Here is a 26,762-nt window from a genome sequence, read left to right on the forward strand (position 1 = left end):
TGTCACGCTGCACCAAAGACCCTGGTTTCGGTTTCGTTTCTGAAGCTTAGCTAGGGGAAAAAAAAACTGCTTTACACTGATTGCCTGTAGGGCGGCCCTTTGAAGCCCCGGGCAAGAGTTTAAACAGTTTTTTTTTCTTCTAGCCATCAGCTGGGGCTCAAGAAAAATCGGGACTTTTTTGAAACGCCGCGGGACGCGGGACAAATTGCTCAAAAGCGGGACTGTCCCGCCAAAAGCGGGACGTCTGGTCACCTTACCCCAGAGTCATTTCTATAGTTGAGGAAGTTTGGAATTGTTGCAACGAAAGTGTGCCTATTATGATGTGGGGGTTGGAGTGAGGTAAACAATAATTTTAATTTTTCACAGTTTCTTTGTTCACAATTCCACATGGAAAAATTAAGATGTGGAATAAATATTTGGGAAAACCTTCTCAGAAATGCCTATGGCCAATTGTGTCATTTTACCTTAATCACAGAAGGCTTGGCTTACATGTAAATATTCATTTTATTGAATGAGTATACTTCAATACTCATTCATGCAATATTGGCAAAATGTGGTATTCAAGATGTTGTTGAACTAAAACTTCAAGCTTTACTCAGAATTAGCCAAGCTGACTGAATCTGCTGGAAATTGTAATTAATCAAGTTCTTATTTTCTTTTAAATTCCTTTCTTTAAGAAAGGAGTTCTTCAAATGTTTCCCACTTAATAAGTGTACCCATGAAGACATCTAGAAAGATTGATATTGAACTGTGATATGTAGGACTCACTTGAGAAGAAAACCTGGATAAGCCCAAAGAATCAAGTAAATAAAGCTAGGCCAAACCTTATAGGTGTTTGCTTTTAAAAGGCCAGATCTGTTTTCAGAGATATTACAAATAAGACTTTCTTGCACACTTAGTGTAACAACACTGGTTAAAGTTGATCACTGCAGAAGAAAACACAGTGATAACTACTGGCAATAAAATATGTTTTATTCCAATATACTCCAGTGCAATTTTATATCGAATAGCATTTTAAGTGGCCTAATTTTTGTATGTGTTTTTCTATTGTTGTCCTTGGTTTTTTTATAGCTTAAAAAATAAAGAGAAGGTGTTGGCATGCTCTGCTATTCTGTTAATTTCACATGCCTTAAGGGCAAGTGAAGTACTGGTGTTAGAGATGCTAAATTTGCTACCAGTTTTAAACAAATTAAATAAAGGCCAATGTTATATGTGCTTAGCCTGTGTTATTTTTGTTCTGAAAGAACAGGTAAATGAACAACTGGCACTGCACTAATTAGCTTTGGGGTAGCAAAGTAAAATCACTGGTCCAACCTTAATGATCTTTCTAGTAGTCTGCCCACTCATATACTGTAGTGTACATCTTCAACTGCTTGCTGTAGAACAATGAAAGGGGTTTAATAAAATGAAGGTCTTTCCCCAATTTCATCCACCTGCCCCACTAGATTGAACAGAATGAGTGTGTTATAGCTTCTATCACCTAGGGAATGACATTTGGCTTTTCTGCTGTAGCCCACCTAACTGTGAAATCTTCTCCCCCCCCCACCAAGTGAGGATGGCCTCATCACTTCTAGACTTCCAAAGATCCCTTAAGAATTGGTTGTGCCAGCAGGCTGAGGGACCCCAGAAAAGGGGTGAACGAGTGGTGAAATCTAAATTGTTTTAACTACTGGTTCTGTGGGCGTGGCTTGGTGGGCGTGGCAGGGGAAGGTTACTGCAAAATCTCCATTCTCACCCCACTCCAGGAAAAGAATACTGCAAAATCTTCCCCACTCTAGGAGAAGGATACTGCAAAATCCCCATTCCTATCCCACTCTAGGGGAAGGATACTGCAAGATCCCCATTCCCACTCCACTCTGGGGCCAGTCAGAGGTGGCATTTGCCACTTCTCCAAACTATTCAAAAGTTCTGCTACCGGTTCTCCAGAACCTGTCAGAACCTGCTGGACTTCACCCCTGGGGTGAACTGGTGAGGTGGCTCCATTAGTACTAACATCCCTTTGCTTATTAATTTTGTTTTAGCTGTTTTTATAGATTTTAATGTTTTAATTTTTTGTTCTTGGTAATCATTTTAGATATTTATTGTTTTAATCTTGGTGTATATTGCCCACTTGCTTGTGAGATGGATGGCTGTATAAACTGGGGGAAAAAAAATAAAATATAAGAGAAGTTTTATTCAATGTAGTGCAGACTGTCTATCTATTACCTATATCTCTATCCATCCACCTATCTATCTTCTATCTATCGTCTATCTATCTAACAACCAGTTTATGCAAACCAGAGTGAATCAGTTAGACCAGCTTTGGCTATAAAGTTTACTACTGTACTGCAGGCAGATTCAGGGCAGTGATGGGTTTTTACCGGTTTGTCCCGGTTAGGGCGAACCAGTAGTGGCAGCGGTGGGAGGATCCGCCCATCCACCCGGATGTCATCATGGACACTCTGCGTGCGCGCTCACAGTTCCAAACCAGTAGCGAAGGTAAGTGAAACCCACTACTGATTCAGTGGCTATTTTGGTCATCAGGTTGAAGAAGGATGATGTAGGTTTTGATACAAGGACTAGAACGTATGCAGCAGGCTTACTTGTCACTTTTAGGCATATTTAACTCCAGCACAAATATTTAGTATCAGACATCTGGGCATATAGTAAGAAATCACTGGCACAATTCATACATGGGACCTTGCAGTAGAAGATTTAGTTCAGATGTTTAGTTGGAATTTCTGTGCTGAGCTGATGTGACTTCAGACATGACCCTCCTCTATTCTGGATCCAAAACCAAGCTGCAGAAAACTGGTGGCTTCATTTCCCCCCCCCCCGACTTTCATTCAGAGAAAGAACAATAATGTTTTAAAAATTTTGACAGAACTGAAATTTGCAGGCATAAAGCTGCCATTTTGGAGGGATGTAATCTATCAAGTGGAAGATAAATACTTCAGAGGGTTTTTGTATTATGTACTTTTCCATTTCAAGTATATTTATTTTAATAATTTTTAGAACTTGGCAGAATGGGATGGAATTTGCAGGCATAATTGCCCCTTCTGAGGGGATAAAGACTCTTGCGATATTTTAAGAAGTCTTGAAAGTTCGAAGGGAGAAGACATTTGGTCCCCTGTTTTGATTTTTGGAGCAAAGAGAAGTTGCTAAAACTTCTGAAAAATAGGTGCGAGGGTTATGGAATTATGGTCAGTTGAAAATATCTGAATCTGTTGTTTTGTTTTCTGCTCAGCTTTATACCAATTTATATATTCTGTATCAATTCTATATCTTTTCCTAAAGCATCTGAATAGTTGTAATAAAAAAAAAATCAGAATTCTATTTTTCTACCAAAAGTACTATGATTGGAAGTAAAAAGGAAAGTTTAGGGAAAGTAAACCGTTTGTTTAGTGACTGTTCAAATTTACAATGGTGCTGAAAAAAAGGGACTCATGGCTATTTTTCACAGTTGATCATGTGATCAAAATTCAGATGCTTGGCAACTGGTTCATATTTATGACCGGGGCTGTGTCCTGGGGTCATGTGATCCTCTTTTGTGACCTTCTGAAAAGCCAAGTCAATAGGTAAGCCAGATGTGCTTAACAACCATGTTACTAACTTATCAACTGCAGTAAGTCACTTAACAACTGAGGCAAGAAAGGTTGTAAAATGGGGCAAAACTCACTTAACAAATGTCTCACCGAATTACAGAAATTTTGGGCTCAGTTGTGGTTGTAAGTCAAGGACTATCTATATCCTCTCCATGGAGTCAAAGGTGTAAATCTCTGTCCCTCAGCATGCCTTTTACTTTTTTTGTGGGAATGTATAACTGATTTTGATTGCATGAAATACAAATGCTGAACTGATTAAGAAAAAATAAATCTAATCAAAGGTGAAACCTCTGCAAAGCAATCCACTCGGATTTAAGATTCCGGTTTGCCCAGATGTGACCGCCATAACTCCAGGTTTGTTTTTCATAGGGGCAATAGAAAACATTATCTAGAACCCTCCACTTGGAAGGAATATGGTCACCCCTAATGTAATTAAACAAGAACTCTGTATTGCTAGTATTATTTCAGTCTAGACCAATGCTTGTCAACCTCAGCAACTTTAAGATGCATGAATTTAGACCTGTGATGGCGAACCTATGACACGGGTGCCATAGGTGGCACGTGGAGCCATATCAGTGAGCACGTGAGCTCAGCTCCGGCACGCATGCGTGTGCCGGCCAGCTGATTTTCAGGCCTTCTGGGCCCACCAGAAGTCAGGAAACATGCTGTTTCCAGCCTCTGGAGGGCCTCTGGGGGGGGGGAAGGCTGTTTTTGCCCTCCCCAGGCTCCTAGAAAGGCTCTGGAGCCTGGGGAGAGTGAAAAACAGGCCTACCAGGCCCACAGTGCCATCGTGTGCCAAAAGCGGGGGGAGCACTGGGGGCAGGGTGCATAGAATTATGGATGTGGGCACGTGTGTGTGTGACCCCCCCGCACTCTCCCTGCTTTTGGCACGTGATGGCAAAAAGGTTAGCCATCACTGACTTAGACAATTCCTTTTTTGTACAAATGTAATGGACACTAACAAATTCTAAACATTATTTTTTGTTATATAAATTGCCATTCACACTCTTGCTATATAAATTAAAACACTCTCCCATTGTCTGGGCAACAGGACCCTCTAATTCTTTATTCCCCTCCTAATATATAAGAAAACTAATAGTAGGGGTTTTTTTTAGTTCTAATGGCTTAGCCAGTTGTTCTAGTATCTAGTATCTCAGATGTGTCTTAAAAAATGAAAATGCTGCTAGTCCAAACAATGTTAACAAATCTAGCTGTAAATATTGCTATTGAGTTACTTCTGGTGGAGGAATATTCTTCTTTTAACAGAACGGAAATTAAAAACTCATTATCAGTTGATCCAAAGTCAATGTGCCCATTTCCTTCCAATTTTTCCATATCACAATTTTTTCCAAATTTTTAATGTTAGGTTTCCCCATAAAGTTACCATGGGGGTCATTTTGAAATTAGTTATTACAGTCCACAACTTTCTGACATAATTATTTCCAGAGATATTAGAGTTCTAGTGTATTTAGACAAAATTGGTGTAGAATTGTGTTCTAGAATCATGTTCATTACAGCAATAAAGTTGGAGGCAAAATAAGCTTATTGGAAAATAAACATGAGAAGCTCTAGATTTGCATATGTAGAAAATATCTGAAAAATGATAGCTCTAAGAACAATAATAAGTGGTGATGCCACAGACGCACTAAGGTAAAGGTAAAGGTTCCTCTCGCACATATGTCCTAGTCATTCCTAACTCTAGGGGGCGGTGCTCATCTCTATTTCAAAGCCAAAAAGCCAGCACTGTCCAAAGACATCTCCATGGTCATGTGGCCGGCATGACTAAATGCCAAAGGCACACGGAAAGCTGTTACCTTCCCACCAAAGGTGGTCTCTATTTTTTCTACTTGCATTTTTTACGTGCTTTCGAACTGCTAGGTTGGCAGAAGCTGGGACAAGTAATGGGAGCTCACCCCATTACGTGGCACTAGGGATCCGAACCACTGAACTGCCGACCTTTCGATTGACAAGCTCAGTGTCTTAGCCACTGAGCCACCGTGTCCCTTACAGACACACTAACAAAGAGACAAAAATCCAAGTAACAATAGCTCAGCAATAACTGAATGTGTTCTATATCCACACTGTTCTGATTATTATTTAAAAAACAAAAACAGAAAAAGGAGTGGGGTAGAGACAGAATGAAATTTCCTGTAGGAGGGCTAAGAAATGCTGGTTGGTTGGAACTCTGAACAAAATCTCAGGACTCTTTGGTTTCAATTTATTCTGTAACTCCCCTGTTTAGATTACTTTTTCAATATTTAATACTGCACCATGTTCCATATACATGAGAGAGAGAGAGAGGGAGAGGAGAGGGAGGGAGGGAGGGAGGGAGGGAGAGAGAGAGAGAGAGAGAGAGAGAGAGAGAGAGAGAGAGAGGGAGGGAGAGAGAGAATGACTAAATTACATTCAGTTATTTTAAAACAGTCCTGCTGTCAAGTAAGATGCATATTTAATTGTTCTCCATATACTTGGTAGGCTGAAGCATTTCCAGACAGTCCTTCAGTCATGTGCAGGCGAAGGGAAAAAAATCATTAGAGGATCAATGTTTGCTTAATTGAAGATTCTTCTTCCAAATGGGAATGAAGTGAGATATATGACCTCAGATTCACTGACCACATAATTATGTGAGTTTGTCAAGATCTTGCATTAGGTAGATGCAGGTGGACATTTTATGAGTTGATATTCAAAAAGCAAAATATAGGGAATGCAAAGGATATAAAAGGCGAATGTTTTGATCTGCTAGAATGGTGGTAGTATTGGTAATGATAATAATAGTTACAATAATGCTCTTGTAACTTAGAAGTCATCAGAATGCTTTTAAAGGGCAGATAATCAAATCAAAGTTTAATGAGACAAAATGATCAGAATTATTTATCAGTTTGGTATGTAAAAAGAGGTAAATTGTTCAGAATGGTAAATCTTGCTTAATGCTGGAAATGTTCTGGAAAAAAAATATTCCAGAATATAGATATTCAAGTGTGAGGCAAAAAGGAGTTTATGAGTGATCCGTTCTCATAATCAAAATGATATAAAATATGAGATATTTCTTTTTAGCTGATGATATATCTATTATTTATGAAAAGCATAATATAGTGGCAATGACTGAAATAAACTAGAAGACATGTGGAAGTATGATTTCATTTAATGTAAAAAAGAAAGAGGCAATCAGAGTACTGGGCTCCAGGGTTAGGCCTGCATATAATGGGTGGGTTCAGCTTCCTCACATTTTGTTGTCCTGGTAAAATTCCTGTGAGCTTGCTGTTTTCCCCAGTAAAAAAACCTGCCCCTAGTATTGCACTATTCAAAGGAAAAACATCAATTTCTGGGCTGAAGGAGATGATTGGAAGAGCTAAATGAGGTGAGGTGGGGGTTTAGTGTTTGCTCGTGTGCCATAAGTGAGGGTAGCAGCTGTAACAGAAAACAAGGCTATGACATCATACCCTGGCAAGATTTGCTTCTGCTGGCTAGCACAACTTTCAATCACTCTGAAACTTCCTGGTTACTCATACTTTGACAAAGCCCAATTGGAGGAGTTAGTTCAGGATGACTTACTTTTAATATTTCATTGATACTAAGAATTATTAATAATTCATTAGTTCAAGTCAATCACTACTAGGGTTCTACGTTCAATAGATGGCGCCAAGTTTCCAATATTTACATTGATGGAAGTAATATTAATCTCATTCTTCTACTATTAGTTATTAGCTAGCTTTCCCCTGAAATAAGAGTAATTTTTAACTTGCTTTGTGAAATACATTTTATTTTCATGAAATGGTTAGGAACATTTATATGCACAATTCACCTTTTCCATTAATATCAGTTATTATATTTTGAAGTATATGGGTGGTGGTGGAAATCATTGGTTTCCCTTCTAATTTAAGGTATTCACTGGAAATTTGAAAAAAAATGTTTTTGCTGAAATATACATGATACATTAAGCTGAGGGATGCGGTATTCTTGTCCAGCTCCTTTTCATTGCATTGGGGCTTGAATAGTACTTTTATTGCAGGATCCAATCTGGGTCAATCTGTCAGAGTTTGTTGCAAAAATCAAATCCAGAAACACACACAGATAACTGATTCAGCAGGATTCATTAACTTCTCTTTATATACATAATAACGGATGAAATAAATTTTACAATACCAATAGCAGAGTTCTATCAAAATGGTAACAAGTAGAGAGATCAGTTACAAATTAAACACACAGGCAGCAGTACAGCAGAGATGCAAGTCCAAACTGGTTTCAGTTTCGTTTCTCAGCATAGCACAGAGCTGAGCCACGCCCAGCCTCCAAACTGTTTCAGCTCCCATTGGCTGATTTAGTTGCTATGCCTATTCATTGGCTGACCTTGTTACCATGTCTCTGCCAGTTCATGAATAATCTGATACAATCACCAGGACTAGAGGTTTTGTCTTTGGAGCTTTCGAACTCATGCTGGAGCCCATGCTCAGGGAACTTCACAGAAAAGTTCGCTTAGGATGAGCTCCAGCATATGTCCAAAAGCCTGGAATACAAAATCTCTGGTCCTGGTAACTGACCCAGATTGTATCCAGCAACATTATCCCGGGACACATATATTTGTCTTCATTCGTGAGTATTTTTATTGGGTTTTTTGTCTAATGGACACTGTTTTTCATAATCAGCACAGCTTACAATATTAAAATCTGTTAAAATCTTATTTAAAATAAAATAATAACGAAGATGCACAATGAACATTTTAATTAAAAACAGTACCTAAGAAACAGTAAACACAGTAGTTGGAACAGTGAAAAGCTATGCAGGATATACATTTAAAATTGTCACATTTGAAATGCTGATAGATTGTGACTTGCATTCTGGTATGTCTATGACACTTAGACTCTTCTTTCTCCAGAAGCACAGTAGGAATATAGCTATTATGTATGTATGGGAATAAACTTCTTCATTTCTGACTGAAGACATTTATATGCTCAAACGATTCATGAATTCTTTGCTAAGAAGTTTTTGAAGGAAAGAGAATTCTATGACCATGAGAAGGAAAATCCATAACTCAACCATAGAGTACTTGCTTTCCTCAAAACCTCCCATATTCAATCATAGCATTTATGAATGTATGAATTCCTCTCTTTTTGGTTCCCCTGGATTGGGGACGGAATGGAGATTTTACAGTATCCTTACCCTGGAGCAGGGTGGGAATGGAGATTTTATAGTATCCTTCCCCTGCCACGCCCACCAAACCACGTCCACCAAGCCATGCCACACCCACCAAGCCACACCCACAGAACCAGTAGTAAAAATTTTTGAAACCCACCACTGAGCCATAGCCCAGAGGTTCGAGACCCCTGCTCTAAATTGATTGCTATCAGAGAAGACAGACCTTTACTATAGATAGTCCTCGACTTATGAACACAATTGAGCCCAATGTTTCTGTTGCTAAGAAAGGCAGTTGTTAAGTCAGTTTTGCCCCACTTTGTGACCTTTTTCCACAGCTGTTAAGTGAATCGCTGGAGTTGTTAAGTGAATCATATGGTCATTAAGCAAATCTGGCTTTTCCCATTGACTTTGCTTGTCAGAAGCTGGCTGAGAAGGTTACAAATGGTCACCCCAGGATAGTACAATGGTCATAAATGTATGCAGGTTGCCAAGTGCCCAAATTTTGATTACATGACCATGGGGATTCTGCAATGGTCATAAGTATGAAAACCAGTCATAACCCATTTTTTTTCCTGTGTCGTTGTAACTTCAAAAGGTCACTAAAGGAAAGGTGGTAAGTCAAGCACTACTTATATACGATTTGTATGGGAGAGTATATGGCCAGTTACCAAGACTAAAGAACCTGAATTGAAACATAGTATCAAACCATGGTTGGTTTTATCCTGGTTTATTAAGTATGCCACAATGGCTAAAATCACACATTATGAAAAGCCAAAGTAAACTAAGTTATCCCTTAAGCCAATGTGTGCATCCTCCTACTGTTGACAACTCAGATATGATTTTCCTCAGCCGTAAACAATTACTATTGTTTTTAAACAAAGAAAAGTGGGATGACATTTGTTTAGCTTCTGATATGTCTAATAATTGCATAGAATTAACTTCCCAAAATTTAGTGGGCATAAAGATGATGAATTTAGCTGTCATGTAATTCATACAGAATTACACAAGCACTAACTAAATGATTACCCCTTTAATAATGCATTAAAATTTTCAGGAATATTTAGCCATTTATGTAAAATTTAACAAAATCGCCTGTAGCAAGTTACAGTAATTAGATATTCCTACTAAAAATATTGACAGTTCCTAATGGATTTCTTTGCATTATAAATTTAAATGTCACACATTTTCTTTTGAGTGGTTTGAGGAACAATCTGAAATGCTTTAAAACCATAATGCCATCTTAGAGTCAGTACAGAATTATTACTACATTAGCAAAGCCCATCAATCATTTGCGCAGATGTAGTTGGTGTAGTCTTGTTCTCATGAATTAAACCCACTATTCAAAAATTAGTGTATTCACATATGTATTCTACTACACTTGCCAAGACAACCTTTTCACATTTCAGTGATATATTATTGCAGTCCTGTTCTTTCTCACTAAACACTAACACCATAAAAAGTGTTATTTCTTCTTATGGTGAGAGTTCAGAATCTTCTTCCATATACCAATTGATCCAATTTCTTGAAGATTGGTAAAGCCTGAAGCTTATGTCAGGGACCCTATACTCTTCAAACTTACTCTTGCAAATTATTCAAGTAATGCCCCTCTTCGAAGAATATAAGCACATTCATTTTGAGGCTTTAAATCTCCAAATGCCTGCATCAAGGGTGAAATCCAGCAGGTTCTGACAGGTTCTGGAGAACCGGTAGCGGAAATTCTGACAGGTTCTGGACAACCAGTACCGGAAATTTTGAGTAGTTCGGAGAACTGGCAAATACCACCTCTGGCTGGCCCCAGAGTGGGGTGAGAATGGAGATTTTGCAGTATCCTTCCCCTGGAGTGGATGGCCCTTGGTTCAGACTGGTTCTATAGAATCAGTAATAAAACCAGCAGGAGGCTCTGCCCACTGACCTGAATGTCATCATAAGGCTTCTGCACATGCGCAGAAGAGCGCGTGTGAGAGTGAGCGAAGAGCACGCGTGCGCGTGGGCACAATGCAAACCAGTAGTAAAGGTAAGTAGAACCCACCCGATCCTTCCCCTGCCATGCCCACCAAACCACGCCCACCAAGCCACACCACACCCACCAAGCCACGCCCACAGAACCGGTAGTAAAAAAAAAATTGGATTTCACCACTGGCTTGCATCCCTTAAATCTGCAATTGATTGTGTAAAGTGAAACTAATTATTAGAGAAGACAATCTCAATCATGATGCTTTGTTCTATGGGAGTAATAGTTGATGCCCACATTCTGGTCAAGGATAAGAAGTGGAAGGGACAACTCAATAGAAGTCCCACTGACCCCCTTGACACAGAGAGCCTGACAAAGCTTTCAGTCTTTGGGAAAGGTTGAATTGTGCTGCATATATTGTTCAGACTTTGTTTTTTTCTGTTTTAAAAAGAATAATTGTGTATCATAGTTTCATTAAAATAAATAAACTTTCTAGTCCAAGAAAGAAACCCATATCTGGAGCTTTCCTGCTTACTAAGGCTCTTTGGTTGGTGCCCTGGGGTTTCTCTAGCTATGAGATTAATCTTACCTTGATCCAGGGGAAATACTTCAGGTATCATTTATTGTATGTCTGGGAAACTGAGCTTGCTATCTTAGAGGCCTTGAAAAGGTGCTAAGCGAGACTTTACCATGCCTGTTGGAATGCCCTATGTCATTATTTTCCGATACCATAATGTATTACAGGATTTTGGCAGAATGCAATGGTTTTGCTTTAATCTCTATCTGAGCTATTTCTTCTGGAACTGAATGTTTCTTCTTGGTAGCATTGTTAGGCCTTCGGTAGCACAAAACTTTGGTAATGTCATGAAATAAGACCTGGCAACAGTCACAGTATTGTCCAGGGCTGAGAATTTTAAAAAACCTGTCATTTTGTTGGAGCTAGGAATATTGTCCAGGGATTTAATGTGATGAATTGAAGGCACACGTGTATATGAAGTTTCTTCCATGTTTTCTGGACAAAATTGAAGTGTGTTAAGAATGATGACAGGTGTCTGTTTCAAAATGATGTTCCCAATGCCATGTGCTTTCCTGTTCAGCAGAAAAACCATGGTGTGACCACAGCAATCTTCTGTTGGCATTCCATGTGAAAATTCTATGTGCAGTAGTTAATAGAAATTAAATAATGAATGGAAACTGATCAAGGAGAGATTCAGCCTAGAAATTAGGAGAAATTTTCTGACAGTGAGAACAATCAATCAATGGAACAGCTTGCCTTCAGAAATTGTGGGAGCTTCATCACTGGAGGCTTTCAATAAGAGATTGGACTGCCATTTGTCAGAAATACTGTAGGGTCTCCTGCTTGGGTTGGAGGTTGGACTAGATGACCTACAAGGTCCCTCTCAACTCTGTTAATCTGCAGATCTGTAATCATCAGCATTTCTAGTGCATTTGTCTTTCTGGAAGAAACTACTGAGTATTTCCAAGCCACACGTTGTCTCTAAAATGTTGACCTGAGAACAACTCTCAAAACTTGAGTAACACAGGACTACGTCCCATGTGTAGTAACCTAAACATTTCTAAGGCAGTTCGCAAAATAAACCCACCAATTAGCACCAAAATATCCCAGGCTCACCATAAAATATAGCCAAGCATTTGCTTCCAAGTGGAATATTTTAATAGGTTTACTGATCTCAGATAGACTCTAGATTTATTTTTGACAGCTTCAAAATACCATTAAAAAAAAGAAAAGGAGAAAGAGAAAGAGATTTTGACCAAACAAAGGAAACAAATGATTGTGTCAAGTCTAAAGTGCAAAGCTTTGCAGATGAAGGTAGCCAGACATTCTTTTCTATCCCATGTTTGCACGTTAAGAAACTGACATTAAGAAGTAGGCAAGCAAAAACAGAGGGTTTTGTTGTTGTTGTTAAATGACTGAAGCTTGGCAATTGCATGGAGGTCATAGTGCTCAGTCAGTGTCAGTCTCCATTCCCCAGAGTTGTATCCTGTAATGTATTTATTTATCATTACCAATGGCCATTTTTTTTGCCTCCCCTCTTTCAGTTTGTTCTGTCCAAGGCTATAAGGTTCCGACAGAGATCAGTGGTGTTCCTGCTGTGATGAAGCAGCTCGTCAAAACCTGAATTAGATGTTAAATCTTTCTGAAGTGGGGAGTAGGCGGAGGAGGGAAAATGCATTGTGCTAAGGATTTATCATGTGTTGCTTCCTGTGAGATAATATATAGGAGAAGATTTGTTATGGTACAAAGTTTCAAAATGCTGTTTCAGGACTGTAGTGTTTGCCAAGTTTATGATAGATGTCCAAAGCCTTCCTCCTCACTTCTTAAGAACATGTATGTATTTCAGATGGATGGATACTTAAATGTCCTAGCAGTATGCATATCTAGGCATGGTACCAAAAATGCTGTTGGGTAATGGGACACCAGTGTCAGAGTCAAAATCTTGCATTTATTCTGGAAAGTATTCAGAACATAGAAACTAAGGTGGTATTCCATGGTGTATTCCCGCAGATAAAACAAGCATGGAGCTCTTCATCTTTCCACATGTTATTCAGCCCTGTTGAATTCTAGATAGCTATGAATTCACAGAGTAAATTTGTTTGTGTGCTTGTGCGTAAAATAATAATATCTTCTCACCTCTATGGGTGCTATGTGTCTCAGGTCCTCTACCAAAGACCTGGTAGTTTGGAGGTTCTGCACAGTATTTAAACTTTTTTAAGGTTCCCAGCAGTTAATCCAGGAAGTGCCTGGGTGGATGGTGGGTAGGTGCAATGGTGGCTTGCTCCCGGTTAGGGTTCTTTAGAACCGGTAGTAAAAATGGTAGGAGGCTCCACCCATCCACCCGGATGTCATAATTGATGATTTGCACATGCACAGAAGCTCCCGTTGTGAACCAGTAGTAAAGATAAGTAGAACCCACCCCTGGGTGGGTGGGTGGGTGGATATGTATGTATGTATGTATGTATGTATGTATGTATGTAGATAGGTAGGTAGGTAGGTAGGTAGGTAGGTAGGTAGGTAGATAGATAGATAGATAGATAGATAGATAGATAGATAGATAGATAGATGATAGATAGATGATAAACAGACAGACAGACAGACAGACAATGGAACAGAAGAAAGGAAACTCCAATTATTCGGAAACAAGTTTCTTAGCAAATTACTCCTAAAATTTGATGGTATGATTTGTCAACTATCTGGGAACTTTTAAAATGGGCAATATATCTGGGATAGGAGCTACACATTTTTACTTTCTGGTCTACACCAACAAGGTGAGGCTCTCTGGATCATTCCTGCACTTAAACTTTGCCTGGGGATTGCAGCACAACTTTAAGTACACAAACTGGACACAGAGTGATGTGAAAGTTTAGAGCAACAGTAAATCTGTTTGATGATTAACAATTATATACAAACAATAGCAGAAATCAGAATTTATGAGTTTGTTCATGTAAAAGTGGAGAAACAAACTTATTTCCTGTTCTTCTATATTTTCCCTAAATTCTTTCATATTACAGTGTTTGCAGATACTTAAGACTATGAGAGCTGCTCACAGTTGATTATAAGATGGGTGGCTATATAAATGTTTTTAAAGAAAAATAAATAAATATAAGACATGTTATTTATGCTACACTTTGTTTGCGTTAAGGAAATTTCAAAGGCTTTTTTTTTTTTTAAAAAAAACCATAATTTAATATTGTCAGATACTAGTAAGATGCCAGATTTTGTTGTATTAAAAGAAGGATCTGGATATTAAATGAAGCTGCCTTCTTTGAAGTTTGATTTTCTTGTTTTTAAAGGAGGATTTTCTTGAAAATTCAGTCTTACCCTCTGTGAGCTCAAATATTAAATACATACATAAGGATGCAAGAGGCCAGATTTTAGAAAATAAATCTAGGGAAAAATTTTGGATTGAAATAAGAAACATCAGCAAAACAAAGTGGATGACATTTCTACAACCATCAGTTCTACAACCAGCTCCTAAAAGTTAAGTGCCAAAGAGGACTGAAAAGAGGAAAATAACTACTAATACGTTATTTCAATATATCCCTTGGGCATTGTCATTGTAGAGTCCTGGCAATATTATTCTGTGGTTGGAAGCTATAGCTGTCAGTCTTAATAGTATTTCACCTTCCAGTCCTTTCCACAGCATTTTTTTTTTTTTGAGAAAACTTGGCTGAAGTTCAGAAATGTTTCATCTAGCCAGTTAGGAAATTATAAAAACTTTCTAAAGAAGGTTTGAACATCTTAAGAGTAGCCTATTTCATTTCAGACCTCTTTGGGCAAGACTCAATCTTTGGAAGAGATTTTTAAAAATCTTTCTAATGCCCCCTTTGAATCTGATATTCTGGTTTTGCTAGAATACATTGTCCCTCCCTCCCACCTCCTCCTCTAATATCAACTAAGTGGATGTATTTCCTACATGTCTCTGTGTGTATGTTTTAATTAAACACCCAGTGGTGTTGTAATTCTAGGTATATCATGACATTTAGTTTTCTCAATAATATCTAGATCAAAATTTGCTGGTATGATTTAAATGGGTAAAAGGTCAATAGATTTTAATAGCACAGTGAACATTATGAGTGCCTCAGTAATCAGGCAGGTAGAAAACATATTGATTAAATAGCTTGAATAGCAATTGCAAATCAAAGTTTTTTAATGTGCATCTATGGACCCATACATCAAAGATTTTAAATGTTCATGTATGTAAACATACTTGTAATATCTACTACAATGTAAAAAATACTTGGGAAATTTGATTCTTGCTAATATTGGTCCTGAAACCAGTTCTTCCATCTTCAGAAGAAGCAAATTATTTGGATAAACTATGTTTTTATGTGTCTGTGTTTCACTTATTTAACTGAAAAACTCCTTACAGTGAACATACAATATAAAACACAATTAAACAATAGCAAAGCAAAGTTGAGTCTCTCTCATTAAAAATACAGAATACTTACAATGTACAGTGATGCTGAAGTTCCCAATCAAATAGCTTGCTTGAAAATGACCCAGATCTTTATGGATGCCAAAAAGCAAATACCCATAGCCATAGTATATATATATATCACTTCACAGTGCTTTACAGCCCTCTCTAAGAGGTTTACAGCGTCAACATATTGCCCCCAACAATCTGGCTCCTCATTTTACCCACCTTGGAAGGATGGAAGGGTGAGTCAACCTTGAGCCGGTGAGAATTGAACTGCCAAATTACAGCCAGCAGTCAGCAGAAGTAGCTTGTAGTAGTCAACAATAAGTTTGAGATTCTCTGTATCTGTATGTCTGGAGAGAGGCTACTCCATAGGGCAGAGTCACATAAGGTGTGTTTATAAGGTTGAGAGAGAATAACTGGCCCAAAATTACCTAGAAAACCCTGGCAGCTTAAAATGGTCAAAACCAATGTTAAACCTTAGCAACTTCAAGATGTATGTATTTCAACTCCCAGAATTCCCCAGACCCCCAGACAGCTCCAGATATCTTGAAAGCTACTGAGGTTAAGCAGCGGTCTCCAACACAGATCTCCTTACTTCTAGTCCAACACGTTTATGATTCTTCCATAGTGACTTTCTTCAATCCAACAAGTCATATTATCTGAACAAATGAATGAATATTCCAACAGGAAAATGACTGAAAAAAACGCCCCTTTAATGCTTAAGTGCATTGTTCTGGATAGAGCCAAATAAAATAAAATGATTTCTGTATAGCACACCATGTAAACCAGCGGAGCCTGCTTCATGATGAAACGGAAAGAACCAGCAGGCCAGTTGGAAAAATAACTGTTTGGGGCAACAGGGATATGAATTTAATAGACTTCTTATTGTGTTTGGCAGTGTTTCACACCCCCATTGATCTATGGCTATAGTTTAATGGCAGCATGTAGATTTGATCTAACCCTTCCTTGGGGCTTCACATTATAAGAGAAAAACTGTAAATGATGTTGATGTGCTTATAATTGTCAGAGGCACCATAGGGTATAATTTCAACTGGGAGGTGCTTGAAGATTAATTGGCATCTTTAAAATGCTGAGTTGCCCGCAGATCAAGTCAGGGTACTTTTATAATTAGCAGAGGATTGTAAACTGAAGAAGTATGATTGTGTTCTCTCGAGCTGAGTGTAATCGATTCCTGTCTTTAACGAACTCTGCCCCGGGAACTGCAGAAGTCCAGAGAGAGAAAGGGACTGGGAGAGATTTTTTTTTTATTTCTGTTACTTCTATTTGGCTGCTGGAATCACAGGGGTGGTACGTGATATGAACCAGCTGCCAACCTGATCTATCATGCTTCTCTGTTTAAAGGGCCAGGGTGAAATAAACAAATCTGAAATCATCACATTCACCTAGCCTGCTACTGGAACTTCTTTCCACACAGAAATGTATGATTGGCAATCTCTTCTCTTTTAATAATAACAATACTACTACTACTACTACTACTACTACTACTACTACTACTACTACTACTAATAATAATAATAATAATAATAATAATAATAATAATAATAATAAAGTTTAAATGTGGTGTCATGTAATGAGTAAGAATATGAAAAAACCTACATATAAATGCTGGAAGATAGAACCAGAATACCAGGCCAAGCAATATTTTTAAAAAAGATAACTGGATAATCAAGGCAGTACAAGGCTGCTATTAAAACTCGCTCTTGTTCTCATTTTAAAAGCTTCGGGTTTTTTACCATTTGATATCTGTCCTCCAGGCAGTTAATAACAACATGCCTATTGAGATTATAAAAGGAAAGAAGTATATAAAGTGAAATGTCCCCTCATTATTCCCTTTTCTTATCACCACTTATAGAATGGTGATGGTGTAGCCTCAAAGTGATGGTTTCATTCCATTTTATGTGGTGTTTTGTTTATAAGATCTACTAAACTGTGTACAAGATTGTGAACTCTGCATTTCACTCTTTTCATCACCCTATTCCTTACAGAGTAAGATATACTTAATAAAATTCCAGAAATAGTTGAGTTTCAGAAGCCACAGAATCTAAAGATTTGGGACTTTATCAAGAATTATTGATTTACGTTCTGTAAACTGTATGACTGCAGTTTCTCAAGACTTATCTGTGCTGCCAGATGCCCTGTCTCCAGTGTCATTTCTGGGGGGTATAAACATATGATGTCATCCTCTATTAATCCCCTACTAACTGTCAAAGTAACCTAAGTGTATATTATTCTGCTCCATTTCCAAAATATCTTTAGGTCTGTTATGTTGCCTCAAGTGGTCCTATCAATTTTGGATACCATGCTTCAATTTGTTGCAGGCTAACCTCACCAGTTCATTTGTCACATTGCTGAGGTAAAAAAAAAAATCTGTTCCATTGAGTCAGTGCATTCCAAGCTCACTAATTCCTCCCAAAGCCATACTCCACTATCCTAGTGCAATGTAGTAATGGCACAGTGGTTATTGTTCTTGCTTTGTAATTAGAAGGTTGGCTGGTTTCAAACCTGGTAGAAACTTCACAAATGCTACCTTCTACTTTTTCTATAGTCTCTAGTGCTAGAAACATTTTACCATTAAGTCCTTAATAGGTCAAATAATATGTGGGACTTTTGGGAGATGATGGCCAGGTGTCTGGTAGCCTTAAATTGTCTTAGAGAATGTAAGTAAATAAAGAAAGCACAAGGAAACATGAGAAAGCCAGGAAAAAAAATAGCAACTTTCTCCTTATAAGGCAATATTGTGCTGTTATAACACTTACAGTAAGAGTGAGTCTAAAATACTTAAGAAGAAATAAGGGGTTTAAGAAAAGATTTTACCAAACCTGTTTATGGTCCCTATATATATATGCATTATGATGCTTTAATGTTGTGCATATAAATTTGTGTATATAAATATGTAAATACATTGCTTTCCTGAAACAGAAAAAATTGGAGCAAATAGCAGGATTGTCCGGTAAGAAGATGTAGTAGCATGCAGTCTGGGCTGGATACTTTATGATCTGTTGAGAAAATGACTCAGTCTGGACAAGATTTTCTTAACCTGGCTTAGATTCAAGCCCAAATGAACATAGGACACAAAGCAGCTTACACAGTAAATGAAAATATGCTTTTATTGAGATATTCTAACTTCATTTGTCCGATCATCTGTCTGATCTGACCTTTAATTTCTCCTGGATAGGAAGTAGTATCTGAAGTCTTGTTTGATCAATAGGAACTTTCTGACTGTAGTATGTCTCCAATTTCTCTACTAGGTCCTGCTTTTTAGCTTCTTTTGTGATCCTGATAGTACTTCTGCCAACTCATGGCTTGCATTTTCTTGAGACTACTGCCCAGATTTTACTTGCAATAATGTCATAATTGAATGTATAGTCTAGACTTCCATGTTCTCAATTATCTAGTCTTATTTCTAAAATTGAAGTGACATGTTAGAAACTATCTATCACATTGGACTAATTATGGATGCTTTTCTTCCTATTTTTCCTTCCATCCTGTTTTTTCTGTCCCTCATTTCTGATATGCAGCACTGAAAAATCTCACCCCTAATTTTAAATAAATTCTGTAAATTAAAATCAAGACACATTTTAATATCATGACTTAACAATGTACAGGAGTGATTTGCACACTAGTAAAATAATGCACACTGGTAATCTAAATGTATTCATGCAAATAGCGCAATGTCTACTTCATTAAGAGATCTCAATCCATCGATAATGGAGAAAAGCAAATATAAAATTAAGTGAACAGCACAAATGGATGTTTATTTCAAACTGTGTATGTTCCAGTTCCAGATCTGATCTTCAAAATTGTCCTACTTAGGCTTGGAAGAAGAGTGGATGGCAGGATAATATCATCCAAAGAACAGCAAAGGGACAGAAAAGTGCAAAACCTTCTTTAATTATAGGTAGGAGTCCATGCTTTATTTGGCAAAAAGCATAATTTACTATCAATGGCTTTAATAATAATATTACAATGCCTACTTACTGCCAAAAATAAGAGAACCAATATTGCTACAGTTCCTATATGCTGATCTATAGGTATATACCCAAGTTCAGTATCATTTACATCTCCACCCCAGACCACCCCAACGATGCCCTTGAAGTGATGTCCCGGTGCCTGGAGGCCGTGCGGGTCTGGATGGGGAGGAACAGGCTCCGACTCAACCCCTCCAAGACTGAGTGGCTGAGGCTGCCGGCGTCCCGATATAGTCAGCTGGTGCCATCGCTGACTATTGGGGGCGAGACATTGGCCCCCATGGAGAGGGCGCGTAACTTGGGTGTCCTCCTGGATGCACGGCTGTCTTTAGAAGAGCATATGATGACCGTAGCCAGGGGGGCTTTCTATCAGGTTCACCTGATACGCCAGTTGCGCCCCTTTCTGGATCAGGACTCCTTATGCACAGTCACTCATGCCCTTGTTACTTCCCGCTTGGACTACTACAATGCTCTCTACATGGGGCTCCCCTTGAGGAACACTTGGAGGCTCCAACTGGTGCAGAATGCGGCCGCGTAGGTACTTATGGGGGCGACATGGCAGTCCCACGTGACACCTCTCCTGCACGAGCTGCATTGGCTTCCAGTGGTCTTCCGAGTGCGCTTCAAGGTATTGGTTCTCATCTTCAAAGCGCTCCATGGCTTAGGACCTGGTTACCTACGAGACCACCTTCTGCCTCTGATAACCTCCCACCAGCCAACACGCTCCCACAGAGAGGGCCTCCTCAGGGTGCCGTCTGTCAGGCAATGTCGGCTGGCAACCCCCCGGGGAAGAGCCTTCTCTGTGGGGGAACCCGCCCTCTGGAATGAGCTACCCCCAGGGATACGACTGATCCCGGACCTCCGGACCTTCCGCCGGGCCCTGAAGACTTTTTTATTTCAGCAAGCCAGGCTGGGTTAAAAATCTTTTAATTGGGGAATTTTATGGGTAAGGGGTTTTAAATTGGAGAAGCCAAAGATTATTTAATTTCGTTTTAATGTATTTTAATATTTGTATTGTGTGTTTTTAATTTTGGCTGTTCACCGCCCCGAGTCCTTCGGGAGAGGGGGCGGTATAAAAATTTAATAAATAAATAAATAAATAAATAAATAAATAAATAAATAAATAAATAAATAAATAAATTTACATAGAAATATATTGCACGCTCCCCTCCCCCATGTTATTTATTTGCCTAAGTCTGTTGTCCTAATGCCATAATGGTGGCGCAGAAGACTAAAGCACTGTTAAGTAACACCAGCTGCCTGCAATTACTGAAAGTTCAAATCTCACCAGGCTCAAGGTTGACTCAGCCTTCCATCCTTTCAAGGTAGGTAAAATGAGGACCCGGTTTGTGGGGGCAATAAGCTGACTTTGTATAAAAAAGAACACCGCTGGGGGGGGGGCAAAAGCCCTACTAAGCAGGTATATACAAAAGTATGAAGGCTATTGCTTAACGCATTGTAAGCTGCCCTCTCCGGAAAAGGGCAGCATATAAATCGAACCAATAAATAAATAAACAATAAATAAATAACTGGTGGTGAGCAACTTCAGCCCCACACTTCAGGTAACTATAGGGACAGACAATTTTATCACTTTACTTTCTAGAATATGACCATCCTTTTCAAGCACAACTTTCTTCTGTCCCCTCTACATCTGTTTAACACCATGTTTTAAAAATGTTTATATAAACATGTATGGGCATTTCAGGAATATTTTATCTCCCTGAAAAAAATATACATATTTTTATGATTTCTTTTGAAAAAAATCTGTGATGCAAATTTCCCTAATGCACATTTTTTTCCCTATAAATTTTCCTCATGATTACATTACATACAAAAGAAAACCAAATCAGAAAATTCAGAGAAATGCAATACAAGATCATACCAAATATATATATATATAAAAATCTGGAATGCATTAGTTGTGTTTCAGTTTGTATATGTCAAACGCTGGGGAAATCAGGAGACACAGGCAGTTCAAATGAGTATAAAGATTTATTGCAAACTTAAGCTCTCTACAAGACTCTGACCAATGAGTGGGAGATAAGAGAGGCATTCAAGGTGGGCTGGACTTAGATCTCTTGTGCGCACAGAGGGACTCATGACTTATGACATGTTTGACCCTTCCCTCAAGCTCAGCCTGGTCATCTCCTACAATATATTAGTTTTAGAAATATGTGGGTTAATTTCAGTTGAAATATAAATCAGATCAGTTTCTTTCTCATCCCTAAACTAGTCTTGGATAAAATAGACTCTTTACAATTGAGGACCATCCTCTGACAATAGTTTTGAAAGGCCTTCCTCTCCTTTGATGTTTCTAATTCCTGACATCTTTTTATTTATTTTATTTATTTTTTATTTTATTTATTTATTTGTCAAGCACATATAAGTTAACAGGTAAAAGTATAAACATAATTTGAATACATGAAAAGAGTAAGTGTAAAAAGGAATATTAGGACAGGGACAGTAGGCACGCTGGTTCTCTTATGCACACCCCTTACAGACCTCTTAGGAATGGGGTGAGGTCAACAGTAGGCAGTTTAAGATTAAAGTTTTGGGGATTTGGGGAAGAAACCACAGAGTCAGGTAGTGCATTCCAGGCATTGACCACTCTGTTACTGAAGTCATATTTTCTGCAATCGAGTTTGGACCAGTTTACCTTGAGTTTGTATCTATTATTTGCTTGTGTATTGTTGTGGTTGAAGCTGAAGTAGTCATTGACAGGTAGGACATTGTGGCAGATAATTTTATGTACTGCACTTAGGTCAGACCGAAGTCGGCATAGTTCTAAGTTGTCTAAGCCTAAAATTTGAAGTCTGGTGGTGGCATAAGATATTTTATTGCAGGTAGAGGAATGGAGGATTCTTCTCGTAAAATATCTCTGGACTCTCTCAATTGTATTTATGTTTGATATGCAGTGTGGGTTCCAGACAGATGAGCTGGATTTGTGAATTGGTCTAGCAAATGTTTTATATGCTCTAGTTAGTAGTACTATATTACCAGAGAAGAAGCTATGCAAGATTATGTTAACAACTCTTAATGCCTTTTTGGCAATATTGGACTCTGGCATTTAGATCTTTAGAAATGAGTACTCCAAGGTCCTTGACAGAGTGAGGGTTCTCTACAAGGTCATGTCCATCTAATTTGTATTTTAATTGTATCTTGTCCTGGCCCTCTATGCACAATAGCATTATTACACAGACAAAGAATTTTTTTTTTTTTTTTGGAGGCAGGAAATCATCTTCCTTGAGCCCATCATTGACTCCCATTTTGGAGATGTTAAGAAATAGACATTAGGTAAGATCACAATTGTGGTAAGGAGTAGCAATAATACAATGAGTTCTGAGATTTGACTGGCCATATCTGTTGGGATTTGGGCCTTATCAAATGCCAGTTGGTGCCAACTCTTGACACAACTTTCACAAGTTATGCCTCTTGTTTAGTAGCAAATCCTTTCCATTTCAGAAAAAAATCTAAATTGAAAAACTAGCATCAATATTAAATAAAAAATATTTTAAAAGATGGCCATATTTTGGGGGACTTTGGGCAGCACAGAAGATACAGAAATGATAATTAACTATGAGCTGTTAATACTTAAAACATTTAATTAGATAAGATAAAAATACAATTATAATACTTTATAATAGAAATATAGCTATAAAGTACTTCATAAAGTATTTATAGCATTCTAACAGTAACATTTAAAAGACTAAACTCTCTGAACAAATGAATCTTTCATCTAAAATCCAAATATCACTATGAAGCTAATTAAAATGAACCAAAAATATTAGCTAAATCAAATTAAGATTAAATTAGTGCAATTTTAGCATTAGCATTAGTATTAAGTTGGAGGTAGGCAAAGAATATCATTACTGGAGAGAGTTAAGGGAATTCATGGGGCAAATGACAAAATGTGTATTAGGACTTTGTGTCACAAGCACAAAAGGATAGATGATGTTACAATGTGCATTCCATTATTTTAGCACTATCCTGATTATGAACAGCCATCTCACAGGGTCTTAGATGCAGGTTTTTGTAATAATTCACAAATCACCAAAGTTTTTGTCACTCCACTATGGAACAACCAGTAATAAACATTGTAATAATATTTATTGTTGGTGAATACACATATAGACATACAAGCCAATCAAAAATGATTTTGTTTTAATTCATAGATACAGATCAGTGGTGGGTTGCCCCTGTTTGGACCAGTTCACAAGAACTGGTAGTAAAACTGGTGGGAGGCTCCGCCCATCGACCCCGATGTCATCAGAAAGCTTCTGCGCATGCATAGAAGCATGTGCGCACATGCACGCGTGAGCAAAGCAAGCACACATGCAGCCTGTGAATCGGTTGAAAGGTAAGTAGAACTCACCTCTGATTCAGATCATTTTCGTTGTAATGATGGGTCATATCTCAGTGTAAGCAGAAGACTTATGCTAGGACACATTTATAGATTCCAGGGCCTAATTCTTCCCCTTTTTATTATTATTCAGAAAGAAGCAGTTTAGGCATCAGCCCAGACCTATTGGAACAACCAATCATTTTCATTTTTCTGGTTCCAACATTGCTAATTTATTCCTTTTTGGCAGTAAGTAGACATTGTAATCTTACTTCCTTTATGTGGGAAATTTATTCCCCTTATCTAACCAAGCATAACACTTCACCCATTTTCCCCTGTAGATTAGCTTTTGAACTCAAAAAGATTCCAAATAAATATATATTAATACATCATGAGCGTGACCCTATCTTATGTGAATTCCTGGTACTAAATTAGTGCTAAATTGCACTAATTACTAGAACTTCTTCTCCATATCCATCCAAGTTTAATGAAGAAGCTTACCAAATGAATTGGCAGAGGTGAACCCTTGTAAGTCTGGGGAGGTGTCTAATAACTTTGGTTGGCTATTGATCCCCAGGCAAATTTGATTTTCTGTACTTTCACTTATCTTTTGGCTCATTTTCTTCTGGGAGAGTGTTTCATGGAACCTTTCCTTTTCATCAGTCTTCTTCCCCCGAATTGTGATTTCAAGTGTTTTGGGGAGTGATTGGCTTACACTCTGCATCCCCCAGATTCTTGCAAGTATGAAATGTTCATTCTATTTTATATCACAATCCCAAAACTAACAAACCATCTTCAACAGCCATTGGAACTGTTTAACCATTATTGCATCATTAAGTGGCAGCAAGATTCTCCATTATTTAACCTCTTCTTTCAGAAATATTCTGCAATGGCATTTAATTCCATCTATAGTGCCTTCATGGCATCTGATACTCATCCAAGATCACCTGGAGCCCCTCCTCCTTCTATGAAAACTTTCCTATGAGAATTTAAACTAATTCTTACTCTCAGTTCCTTAATAGTAAAAAGAATACGTACCATTTTGTATGGAGTCTACATGGTTCCTTGGCTACATGAAAAGCCAACAACAAGCTGTGGTGGAGAGCAAATTTATCAGAAGACTCAAGCTTCAAGCCCTGGTTTCTCCAGGAAAAACTGAAAATATTTGAAGCTTTGGGGAGTTGCTGACAGTCTACATTGACATTACTAACAATAACAATAGCACTTATACTTATATACCACTTTACAGTGCTTTTCAGCCCTCTCCAAGCAGTTTACAGAGTCAGCATATTGCCCCCAACAATTTGGATCCTCATTTTACCCAACTTAGATGGACGAAGGCTGAGTCAATCTTGAGCCTGGTGAGATTTGAACTTCCAAATTGCAGACAGCTGGCAGTCAGCACAAGTACTGCCTGAAGTACTTCACTCTAACCACTGCACCACCGTGGCTCATACTAAACCAAGTCTTCCTATTTTCTTAATACAAACTATTACTATTTTCTGTTTTCTCAGTGCAAACTATAAAGATACATAGATATTTGAAGTATCCTGATTTGTAAACCACTAAGCCATCTATTTCAGAAATAGGATTTGCCACTGAATTCAGAACAAGTCATTGAATACATTTACAGACATTTATATAGCTAAGATAATTTTCCACGAAACATGGAAATCCTTTGTGACAGGATTGGTTTGAAATAACACCACTAACTCATCATACCATTTGCAGATAGCAAATTAGGCCATTTCTGTTCAGTTTTGGAAAGGGCAATTTTAATGCGTATATTGTTCCAAGTGAACATCACATATTGTGTATAGGATTCCTACTTTACCTTGTAGAATTCTTATGAATATAAATGCAGGAGGCAATTTGACATACTTGTATGTGAAAATCTTCAGAAACCCAGAATATATTCCTGATTTGTTGGCATGCATGAAAAGCAAAACTGTAATCAAATCAACAATGCATTATTTGGATACATGAATGGTAAGCCTATAAGAACAAATCACCTAATAGCAATATGGATTTTTATGAAAAAAAAATCGTTATTTTAAGTTGCAATGGTAATGTTTACAGAATTAACAAGACCATTATTTCTTTAGTACAACAGAAACTGTAACAAGAAACCAGACAATATTGTGCAGTCTGGAGAAATAAATCTTAAAAAGGCCAGTGTAATATTCATGATTGAAATATAAATCAAAGCATTTGATGGATAAGGGACAGGTCAATGGTAAAGCTTTTTGTTCTCTATAAAATCCACATGGCAGGCAGAAAGTTTTTAAATTAATTGTTCAGGCATTTTCTTCTGATAGATGGTTCTAAAAATGGGTGTCAGATTCTTTACACTAAATTTTACTGTACACATTTCAGTACAATGTCAGACTAAGCACACATACACAGGAGCATCAAATATACCATCAGGTTTATATTTTTCAGTAACATAGTTAAAAGAAAATATATAATGCTACCCACTCAGAAATTATGAGAGTGACAATTGTGCATCACAGCAGATGAACTATGGGCAAGAAATGTGGTTGCCTAACTACATTTGCCATCTGTGATACTAGCTATACGAGGAAGATACTTGCCTATGACTTGGGTTACACTAATTGGCTTATTCATCCAAACCTTTTGCAATGCTATGGGAATCCAATAGAGGGGCTATTCATGCTGGGATTTGGTTATGAAATGAATAGATTATATAGATGGTATGGTAGCAATTACTTTAACAAGCATAACTCCTCCCCCCCCCAACCTCATCACATCTGAGGTAGTGCATAGTGATAAACAGAAATAAGTGATTGTTTGTTTGATATT

Source organism: Pituophis catenifer, unplaced genomic scaffold (genome assembly GCF_029215685.1).
Source record: "Pituophis catenifer annectens isolate HBS135680 unplaced genomic scaffold, rPitCat1.0.hap2 SCAF_3, whole genome shotgun sequence".
Taxonomy (NCBI): Eukaryota; Metazoa; Chordata; class Lepidosauria; order Squamata; family Colubridae; genus Pituophis; species Pituophis catenifer.